We start from the raw sequence: 10,589 nt of genomic DNA, 5'->3' as shown, positions 1-10,589 counted from the left end.
TAACTACCAATGAACACCACTTATTGTGTTGTACAGGAAATATAAGGCCAACCTTATGCAGTTTTTGTAACTTCTCAAATAGTCCGTCCCTTATTTCAAAAAACATACACCTCACTTTTTGTTGCACAAGGTAGCTACCTTCCTTCAAGGGAATGGTATACATAGCTAAACTAGGAGGAATACACCTTAGCTCATTATAGCTTCAAGTGAAGATATCACAGAATTCTTGGATCAAGGACACATAGTCCTTCCTTTCTTCCAGATTGAGCATAGACCCTAATTTAATTGGTCATGGATCATCCAATATATGAACAACTCAATCACATCTATGTCTCATATTCTCCTTGACAAAGTGCATTTGACCTTTGCTTGGTGGATGGGTCATGATAGCTGCTAGAGGTCTACAGATTCCCATTGGGTTGATATCTATCCTCCTTAGGACAGTTTGCTTTGAATTGTTAGGTGTAGGGAGAGACAAAGGGGCTCCCCTTTTGAAGTATGGTTGTCTAACTCCTAGATAATATGAATGAGTATAAGGTTTTTGGTAAGGCAACCATCTTGGCAACTGCCAATGCATGGTGTCATGCCCAAATCTTCTGCAGTTGGCACAAGGCCTTGATCCCAAGTGTGCACACTACATGATGTGAGGTCGTACTAGTCTTCGTATTGACTCTTGCAGTCTAGCTAGGTCTGATTTTAAGTTGATTATAGCTTGAATCTGGTTAACACTCTTCCATTTTTCTTGTTCATTAGGGGTTGCTTGTTCACTAGTTGTTGTAGCTCTCTCGATGTTCCTAAATGCATTGCTAACTTGCTACGTAGCCCAAGAGGTTCTCTCCCTAAGCAAGTCATCTACCCATATGGCTTCCTTAAAGACTCTTACAAGCACATCCCTTTGCATGTTCTAGTTGCTTGCAAGGACCCTATGGAGTTCTTCATTGTGGATCCCATTAATGAATATGGTAGAGACCACTCTCTCATTGGGTTGCTCAGTTATAGGTATCCTTTTATAGAGACTCCTCACATGTGTAATGTAGTCTTGTATATTCTCTTTGTCTTTCCGGTTGACATTCATCAGCTTAACAATGAGGTTATCGAAGTATGTTGCCTTGGAGAATCTCTTGATGAAGAGATCCTTCAACTAGGTGAAGCCATTACATTCACCATTGTCTAGACTAGTGAACCAAGTCCATCCCTTGTCTCCCAAGAAAAGATCAAATGCTTGTGCTCATTTAGCAAGGTCTGTGAGATTACTAGCCCCACACACATGCTCAAACTACACAACAATGAAGTTGTAGGAGTCATTTCATGTCTAGTATTTATCAAGTTGCTTTGCAGCTATGGGTATTTTCATTTAGCTCTTGGCATTTAGGGTGATTCCCAACCCGTGACTAGCAATGATGCTGCCAAGGTCGCCCCACTTTGCTCTGTGCTGGTATTGTCTAGAAATCTTTTTGTGAGTAGCTTGCTTAATGTAAGGTCGTCTTCCAGGGCTCTCTCCCTATCGGTATTACCTCTTGTTCTGTTCCTACCTAAGATGGCTAAGATCTTGTGAACCTCATTGAGCTCTCTCTCTTGACGCAATCTCTCAGCCCTTTGCTCCTAGCTATAACTCACAATGCACTACAATGTTATCCTTGTCAGTCTCCTCTCTTCCTCAATGTAGGCTATGACATCAACTAATGGTCTCCCATGGTGCACTTTCCTCATCTACAAGTTCTATTGTGACAAGTTGTCGAATGTCATTTGGGTGCTTAGCCATGTTAAGGTTAAGGTTGAGGTATAGACTATTCTTGTTTGAGCTAGTGCTTACCATAATAGTTGCCTCTTGACCCACTAGTGCATCTATGAGGTCAACTAAGATGGCTAGAGATGTATCCTTTGTTCCCTCTATGCCTTTGTTCTTGGTTTTCTAAGTCCCTTGTCTGATACTTGGGGTTGTGCTCCTACTGGTGGATTCAGCTTAATCCCCTATAGTATGTTCCTTGTTAATGCAACAATTTACAAATCTGCAACACTTATACACTAACAATGCATCTTGATGTGCATTGTGTGAAATTAGGCTTTCTAGCTTTCACATGTGCTTAAATTCCTACACTATCGAGTGTGACCTTTGATGGAGTCAACAACATCAATCAATTTCATGCTCTTGATCCTTTTGGAAGAGGTTTTGATTACTCCTAGGAGTTGAAATTTGGTTCTCCATGGGTCATGACAAGTGGTTTATCAGCCAAGTGAGTCAACTTGGGTCTCTACCTAGGTAGCGGCCAATGGTCGATTCTTTTAGTCCCCCCACAGACTGCTAGGTTGAGGTTTTTTGAGTATAAATAGTCCTATGGTTTCATCTATTGGTTCAGAATTCAACAACCTGGTTACTAGTTAGTTGTGGAAATAGGGCCTAACAAGCCCTTGAAGGTAAAAGATAAGTCAGGATAGGGTTTTGAACAACTAGTTTGAGTCCCAAACTCGGCCATTTGAGGATCTTCCACGACCAGAAATTTTTGGAAGTGGAAATCAATCTGAGAATAGCCTTTCCTTTCGTTGTCATTTCAGTCAACTAAGTGGACTTCTTAAAGGATTTGACCCTTCGAGTGGTCAGACTTAGATGAGGGATGCTCATCCCAATGTGTGAGTGGCCATTTGAAGCCCCAAGTTTGGCTGTCTGAGGCTATCCGAGGTCAAGTGGTCAGGCCCATCTGAGTCAGACATCCAAGTGGTCAATTGTCCAAGTCCTATAAGGTTGCCATCTAAAGGGCACCTGAAAACTCACCGAATGGCACAAACACCCTATTTAATGACTTAATTCCCACTATTTAAATCACCCAGGATTTTAGATTAATGCAATCTTCACCAACAAGGATTCAAAGCATACTAGGAAAAGGTGAAAGCGTCAAAGACAAGAATCATTTGTGCTGTAGCCTTTGAACCTATCACTCCCTATCTCGCTCTCACTAGCTCTCTCTCTATCTTAGTGAATGCAAATGAGCTCTCTCTTCCCTTTCTTTCACCTTCTCATTTCTCTCTTTATCCCCTTACACTCTGTTTTCCTTCCTAGGCATGAAAAGTCTCTTTCTCTTCTTCCCATGTTTCCCTATTTTCCAATTATCTAGAGAGTTATCTTTCCTTCTTTTTTCCTTATTTTCCAAACCTTAATGTCTCAAGACTAAATCAAAATGCACAATTTCTACTATAACCAATTCATAGAAAGCTTCTTAAACCTAAACTAATCCACAAAAGAAACCGAATAGCCTCAAACTCCCTTGCTTCCTACCTAAAACCAAGTGCCATTTTGGAGTTGAACTCCTACTTTGTTGCTCGATTTAGGGTGCACAAGCACTCAAGCTTGAATCCGTTTGTCCCACAACAATGGAACCAAAATGTGGGAGCTTCTTGCTCGATGTCAAGACCCACAAAAGATTGTTTATCATTTCAAGTGCTTCAAGCCAAGTACAATGGCTACCTCTCATATAGCCATGTGCACTCTCACACCTACGAGTGTAATGAGCTTACCTTCATGCCCTATTTGGGTTGCTACCTCCCTTAAGCTCTCCTATAGCTCTATGATCCAAGGTGTAAGCTCAAGCAAGCTAGGTCTTCAAGCTCCAAGCTCCAAGCTCTAAGCTCCATTGTTGCATGCAAGACAAGAGAAGACAAAATAAGAGAAGAAGAAGAAGTGAGGAGAATATGGAGAGCTTCTCCACCACGGTCCCTCACCCTCATACACTCACTCCCTCTCTCCCTCTCTCAAACACAAGCACACGAAACAAGAAGAAAAAGAAGAAGAAGAAGAAGAAGAAGAAGAAGAAGAAGAAGAAGAAGAAATGAGCTAGTTTTGGCCACACACAAGAATGAGTTTCTTCCTCACTTTTTACCCTTTTAGACATGCCCTACTTGTCTTTAGGTGCCCATTTCTTTTTAACAGGTCTGAACATTTAGCCTAGGTCCTTTTACCTTATTCCCTTTCTATTTACATGGTTCCTTCACCCATCCTTGTCTGTGTTTACTTATTGCCTTTTTATACATGCCCTACTCGTCTTTGGGTGCCTATTCCTTTTTTTCATAACTGGACATTTAGCCTAGGTCCCTTTACCCTATTCCCTTCCTATTTACATGGTTCCTTCACCCATGCTCGTCTACATTTACAAAATGCACAAGAGGGAGCCTGGTGCTCTTTTATAAGGATTTAGAATGCACTTTTATATTTAAAATGTGCATTTTCCCTCTTGCACTTGCCTTGGACTTTTGAGTGTTCTTTTTGTGCTTTTGGCTATTTTCCTCCTATTTTTCCCATTGGGCTGCCTTTTCCTACTCTATCCTCTATTTTTACTTTTCTTTGCTTTCTTTGTACTTTCTTTGCATCGGGTTTAACAATATCCTAGTGCTAGCCATCTGGTCATATAGATTTTTAATCCGAGCGATGAATGCCTTAACTGTCTCTCCTTCAGAAATCTTCTCCACTACTCATTGATTCTCAAGGTTTTGAATCCTTGTTTGGTTTCATATTTTCTACCAGCTTCTTGGTACAATCCATGCTTTTGATGCCTTGGTTGTATGCTGAATCAAAGTAAAAACACTATTAAAAAAACTTATAACTAAGGCACACAATGAATGTGCATTCCTTTATTTCCAAGCTCATAGAAGATCTGCATTTGGAGGAACCATCACACTCAAATTTGATGGGTTGGGGGTCGATTGTGGTTCTGGGTCATTCCCCAGCACTATCTCCAAGAGCTCATAAGAATCAAGGATTGTAGTGATTTTAAACTTCCACAAAGTATAGTTTGTGCAATCTAAATTGCCTTTACTGAAGGTTGGTGGAAAAATCCTCAGTGTTTGAATAGCCAGTATATAGCATTACCACCTCCAAAACTTCTTCCTGATTTTCCCCCACTGGAACCACTTGCATAAGTTGGCATCATTCCTTGCTATTGAAGCCTTTGCTTGCCTCTCACATACTCTTTGATCACTAGAGCCCCTTGGGTTCTAATATCATGTAAAAATTACATGGCACAATGAATAGAATTTGAGTAAGAGATAAAGAAAAAGAGTACACATTAGATAAGAGGAGAACCAAAAAATTCTTTAACTCCAAACAAGCAGATACAAAGATGGCTCTATCCACCTGTGCATTTCCAATGTGAAGCTTAGATGGTGATCTAGACAGAAGATATGTGAAGAGCTTAAGGCTAGCTAGAATAACTATGATTGGATGAAAGGATAGATCATGAAAATTGTGAAGGGATGTACCTTTTATAGCTTGTGAAGGAGGTCATGATGGATTACCTTCCATATGCACTTGTATTTTTTGACCTTCCATGTGCACGTGGCTATTAACCTTCCATGTGCACATGTGTCTATTGACCTTCTATGTACACATGTGTTTATTGACCTTCCATATGCACATGTTTCTGTTAACCTTCCATATGCGTATGTGTTTGTTGACCTTCCATGTGCACCTCCACTAGTTTTCCAGGGCTATTTCCATGGCCCACAGACTCAAAATAGGGGTCCTTGATAACTTCCTTGCCTTGCAACTTGATGTAGTGTGCCTCAAGTTGCTACTAGCTTTAATTACTCTGTCTAACCCAAAGGCTAGACTTGCAATAGTCACATTTTGGCCATCCAATCACATAGACCTCATTTGACATAAAAGTCAAGACCCACCAATGTCTAGGCTCACACATGGCTTCTCCTCATAATGGGGGCCTTACAACTTTGAGCACCATGGATTGGTGGCGCTTTACAAGGGTAGGGCATTAAGCATGTCAAGGATTATAATGTGCAATGTAGAGATACTATATATAGGTCACCAAACATTGGTAACAAGTGATAGATTGTTAGAAACAAGTAGTTTGAAAGTGAACTACTCCCGATTTGTGACTCTCAAGAAGTATGCCATACCTATGGATATCACTCAACAAGTGGAGTTTTGACAAGTCTTAAATCATCCCTTGGACACTCAATTGGATATTACGCATCCCCATATCTTTAGGTTTCCTTGATAAGGGCTAAATCACTTAGCCTCCAAGAAAATCAAGGAATCGAAGATATTGGAGTCAAGGATTACCCAATATAAGATCATATGCCTTCATAAAAAGAGCATAAGTGAAACATCAATTTGATGGAAGAAATAAGGCCAAATTTAATAAAAGCGTAATCTTTGTCCCATCAAACCAAAGCAATGGTACTCAAAGGTACTTCCACTACAATGAAGCATGCCGTTGTAAAAGACAATGTCCCATGCTAAACCAACCTCCTTAACAAGGGCAATTTTCTTCGATGATGCACACACCAATGAACCATCAAGGTAAACCATTCCACATTTTGATAGCTTGCAAAGATACCCATTCCTTTATTTCTCCAATGCACAAAAACTAGGTATAAAGGTTACACTATCTAAAAATCATTGAAAGGATGTTGTATCATCACAACAAAATAGGAATATAGAGTTTGATTTAGGCAATGAACCCATGAGCATAAGGTTCCATATTATGAACTTGGGTGCTTATAAATGCTTGCTCGGAATGGATTTTCTAATCCCTATTGATGCTCATATCCATCATGGAAGAGGCCAAGTCTTCCAAAAACAAGAAGTAAATCAACAAACAACCCAATGTAAAGCTTATAAGCCAAAAATCCAATTGGCTAGAGCTTTACGAATAGCGCAAGGGCTAAGAAAGGATTTCCTGTGCACTTAATCAAACTTGATAAAATTAGTCAAGACAATAAATTAGAAGAGAAACTTGTATGCAATTTTTTTAAAGAGAGAGTTAGCTAAACTTCTATCTATAATAGAAGTTAACCATGAAATGAAGCTAGTTCTAGGAGTTGCTCTAGTTACAAAAAAGCTATACCAAATATCATGATCCCTAAAGCTATCAAGTTGAAAGAACAAGTCAAGAAATTATAGGAATAGGAGTACATCCAAATAGCTAGTTCATCATGGGGATAGGGATACATTTGACCAAGCAATTCACCATGAGGAGCTCTGGTCCCCTTTCAAAAAAAGAAAGATGGAACCCTTTATCTTTGCATTGACTACCATGGGCAAACTAGGTCACAGTTAAGAGCCAATATCCAATCCCTAGGATTGATGAGTGGCTTGACCGATTTCCAATAGCAAAGATCTTTTCAACAATATACTCGAGGTCTGGATACTTTCAAATAAGGATAAAAGAAGAAATCTCCAAAATTGTCTTTAACACAAGGTATAAATAGTATGAGCTCATTGTTATGTCTTTTAAATTAACTAATGTTCTTGCAATATTCAACAAGTTAATTTCATTCTCATCTTCTTTGATGGCATTTTGACTTATTCCGAAAACAATGAGGAACATGAGCTACAACTTTGCATTGTTCTCAAAACAATGAGGATGCATAAACTTTATGGTAAGAAGAAGTGTACATTCTTCAAATGGTAGATTGAGTACCTTAAGTTTATAGTATCAGAATAAGGAATTATGGAAGATTTTTCCAAGATCAAGGTTGTACAAAAATACCTATCTCCAACAATGGTCAAAGAGCTATGCAGTTTCTTAGGATGGAGTGGATGGTATTGTCAAGTCTTTATGGAGGATAGTGCCTTGATCACTGTACCTCTCACTAACTTGCTAAAAAAATGGACCTACATAATATGGAATCCAGTTGAGGAATCTAGCTTTGTGAGACTCAAGAACATCTTAGCAACGATCCCCATTCTAAAGAAGCTTACAAACCTAAATTAAGAATTTGAGATTGTGCAACATGCAAGCTCTCTCACATTAAGAATTTGAGATTGAAATAAGTATCTAGCTTTGTGAGACTTGCAAGTATACTTATGTAAGAGGTTCATCCATCTATACTTATTTCTCAAGGAAGCCAAGGACTCATTAAAGAAACAATTGTACCTATGACTTAGATCTATTGACTATGATCCATGCTCTCAAGTTGTGGAGACATAACCTTTTTTGCAAGAAATTCACCTTCAATAAACAGATCATAAAAGTCTCAAGTGGATATTTACCCAATCGGATCTAAACATGAGACAACAAAGGTGGGTTAGAGTCTTACAAGACTACAACTTTAAGATCAAGTATAGGTCATGAAAGAAAAATATAGTTGCAAATGCTTTAAACTACAAGGTATTCCTCAATGCTCTCATTGTAGAATAACCTCAAGGGCAGAATCACTTGCTACTATAGTATCCATGCAAAGTAACCTCACCATCTGAATTAAAAAAGAAAAAGTTGCAAAGGATCTTAAATATTAATAGTTAAGAAGAGAAGTTCAACTTAAGGATCAAGATCATAAGTTACAACTTAAGTATCAATAGTTCTCCACAAAGGAAAAACTTGTGTACTTTAAGAAAAGGTTATTCATTCCTTCCAATCATGAATTGAGGAAGAAAATACTCTAAAAAGCACATAACTCTTGTTTCCAAGACATCTTGGCTATGCCAAGACACTCAATGTAGTTAGGAAAAGCTATTAATGGGAAAATTGTTGAGATATCGAGCTCCACTCGTGATATGCCAGGGTGACCGTTGTGCATTTATGTCACCGACTTGTCAGTTGCAGATGCGGTTGGTACACCGCCCATGAATAATAGCTAGATAACAGCTATCCTTATCTACTCTAGTTCGTGGCTCAGTTAGTATACCACCTTAGTTAGTTGAGTTTGGTTTGAGACCCATATATAGGGTTCTTCTATTTCTTTCTACTAGAGTTCTTTTTGGCTTACACAACTAAGAAGAGAAAAACTGTTTTCAGCCTCCACCTCTGTGTGTATTCCCCCATTGTGCAAGCAAGAAAGCTACAAGTGAGACTCCTTCCTTCTCTCCCACAATCTTGACATGGTATCAGAGCCTTGTTCCTGGTAAGGAGCTCAAGAAAGCAAGCCAAGCTTGCGATGTTCTGGTAAGAGGAGCAGTGTTGCTTTCATTTTCTGTTTTGGGAGCAGATCTCTACAGGTAGCACAACCAGAAATTGCAAGAGTGCATTGTCTCAGGTTGAGACGCCCTTCGCGGTGAAGCAAGAGGGCAGTATATGCTGCGAGAGGGCTTTAGCCCTTGGTGACCCTGTTTTTTTTATTTGAGGCCATTTGGAGGCCTGTTTTGGAGGCAAAAGTTTTTTTGCACGCACTCAGGAAAAGGCCCAGTTTTATGCTGTGCAGCCACTGTTCTACAGGTCGGTGAAAAGTTACCGTAGAAATTGCATCGTATGCCTGTGCGCAAAGACATTGGGAGTTACAGAATCATCCTTATTTCCTGTTGATGCAAAATCGTCACTAGGAAGTGATTGTGTGGTCAAATACCACTTTCGTCAGTTTTGTAGATTTGCCCTTGTGAGGCTGAAGCTGTGTTCTTTGCAGCGATATAATTTTTTGCAATGTTCTGTAATGGCGTCTGATTCTCTCTCGTAGATTGTCACCGAAAAGCTTGACAAGAACAGCTTCTAAGCATGGAAGTTTAGAATGATGAATTTCCTTATGGGAAAATGATATTGGGAATTTGTTGCAAGAAATGAAGAAGAACCAGTTCTTCCTGATGTTCCCAATCAACAGCAAATGCAGGCATTTAAAGCATGGCATGAGAAAGCCAGGAAAGTTATGTATTGGCTGTCTATCAGCATTTCAGACTCTATGATTGTGCATATTCAAGATGCAAGTATGCCAAAGGAGGCATGGGATACTTTTTCAAAAATGTATAGCATAAATACGCAAGCCAGAAAAATGCAGCTCAAGCAAGAGTTGCATAATGTGCAAAGAGAAAATATGAGCATCAATGACTACCACATGAAGGTGAAGAAGATTGCAGATGCACTTGCTTCCATTGGGTCGCCAGTGGAAGATGATGATTTAGTTTCTGTGACCTTGAATGGTCTAGGAAAGGATTATGCACAGTTCCGAATATCCATTTCCGTCCGTGAAAGATTTCCTGATTTTGAGGAGTTGATTGCTCTTCTTATTTCTGAGGAGCAGAGAAATGGTGGTGCATCTTCTTCAGGAGGAACTTCAAAAGAAGCTGTCTTCTACTCAAATGCTGGAAGAGGTCTAGGCAGAGGTAGAGGAGGCCGATCTGGAGGCCGTGGTAGAAATCAGAATATACAGCAAACTCAAGAAAACCAGTCCTATGGAGGAGGACGTGGTAACTCTAGAGGCAGGGGGAGCCAAAGAGGTCGTGGTGGATGGCAAAGAGGCCAAAATGCAAACAGCAATGTTGAATGCTACTACTGTGGTAAAATGGGTCATATGGCTAAGGACTGCTATAAAAAGCAGAATGACATCATGAATGGTAAATTGCAACAAGGGAATTATGCATCTTCTAGTAGACAGGGTGATGACAGAAATGAGCATTTGTTTATGGTGTAACACATGAACAATTCTGTGACAAGTGTAGAAGAAAGCAACGATGTATGGTATGTTGACTCAGGTGCATCAAACCACATGACAGGTCATGCAGAATGGATGGAGGATGCAAGGAAAATGGAAAAACCAAGATTTGTGGAGATTGGTGATGATACTGCACATCCTATTGTGCAGATTGGAAAAATTCATTTGTCTATGCAGGATGGGAAAAAGAAATACATGTTCGATGTATTTCATGTTCCGAA

The sequence above is a fragment of the Lygodium microphyllum genome, chromosome 29, assembly GCF_053477565.2.
Source record: "Lygodium microphyllum isolate KBCC chromosome 29, Lygodium_microphyllum_v1.1.10, whole genome shotgun sequence".
Taxonomy (NCBI): domain Eukaryota; kingdom Viridiplantae; phylum Streptophyta; class Polypodiopsida; order Schizaeales; family Lygodiaceae; genus Lygodium; species Lygodium microphyllum.
The sequence above is the reverse complement of the archived record's forward strand: the minus strand, read 5'-3'. Positions refer to the sequence as shown.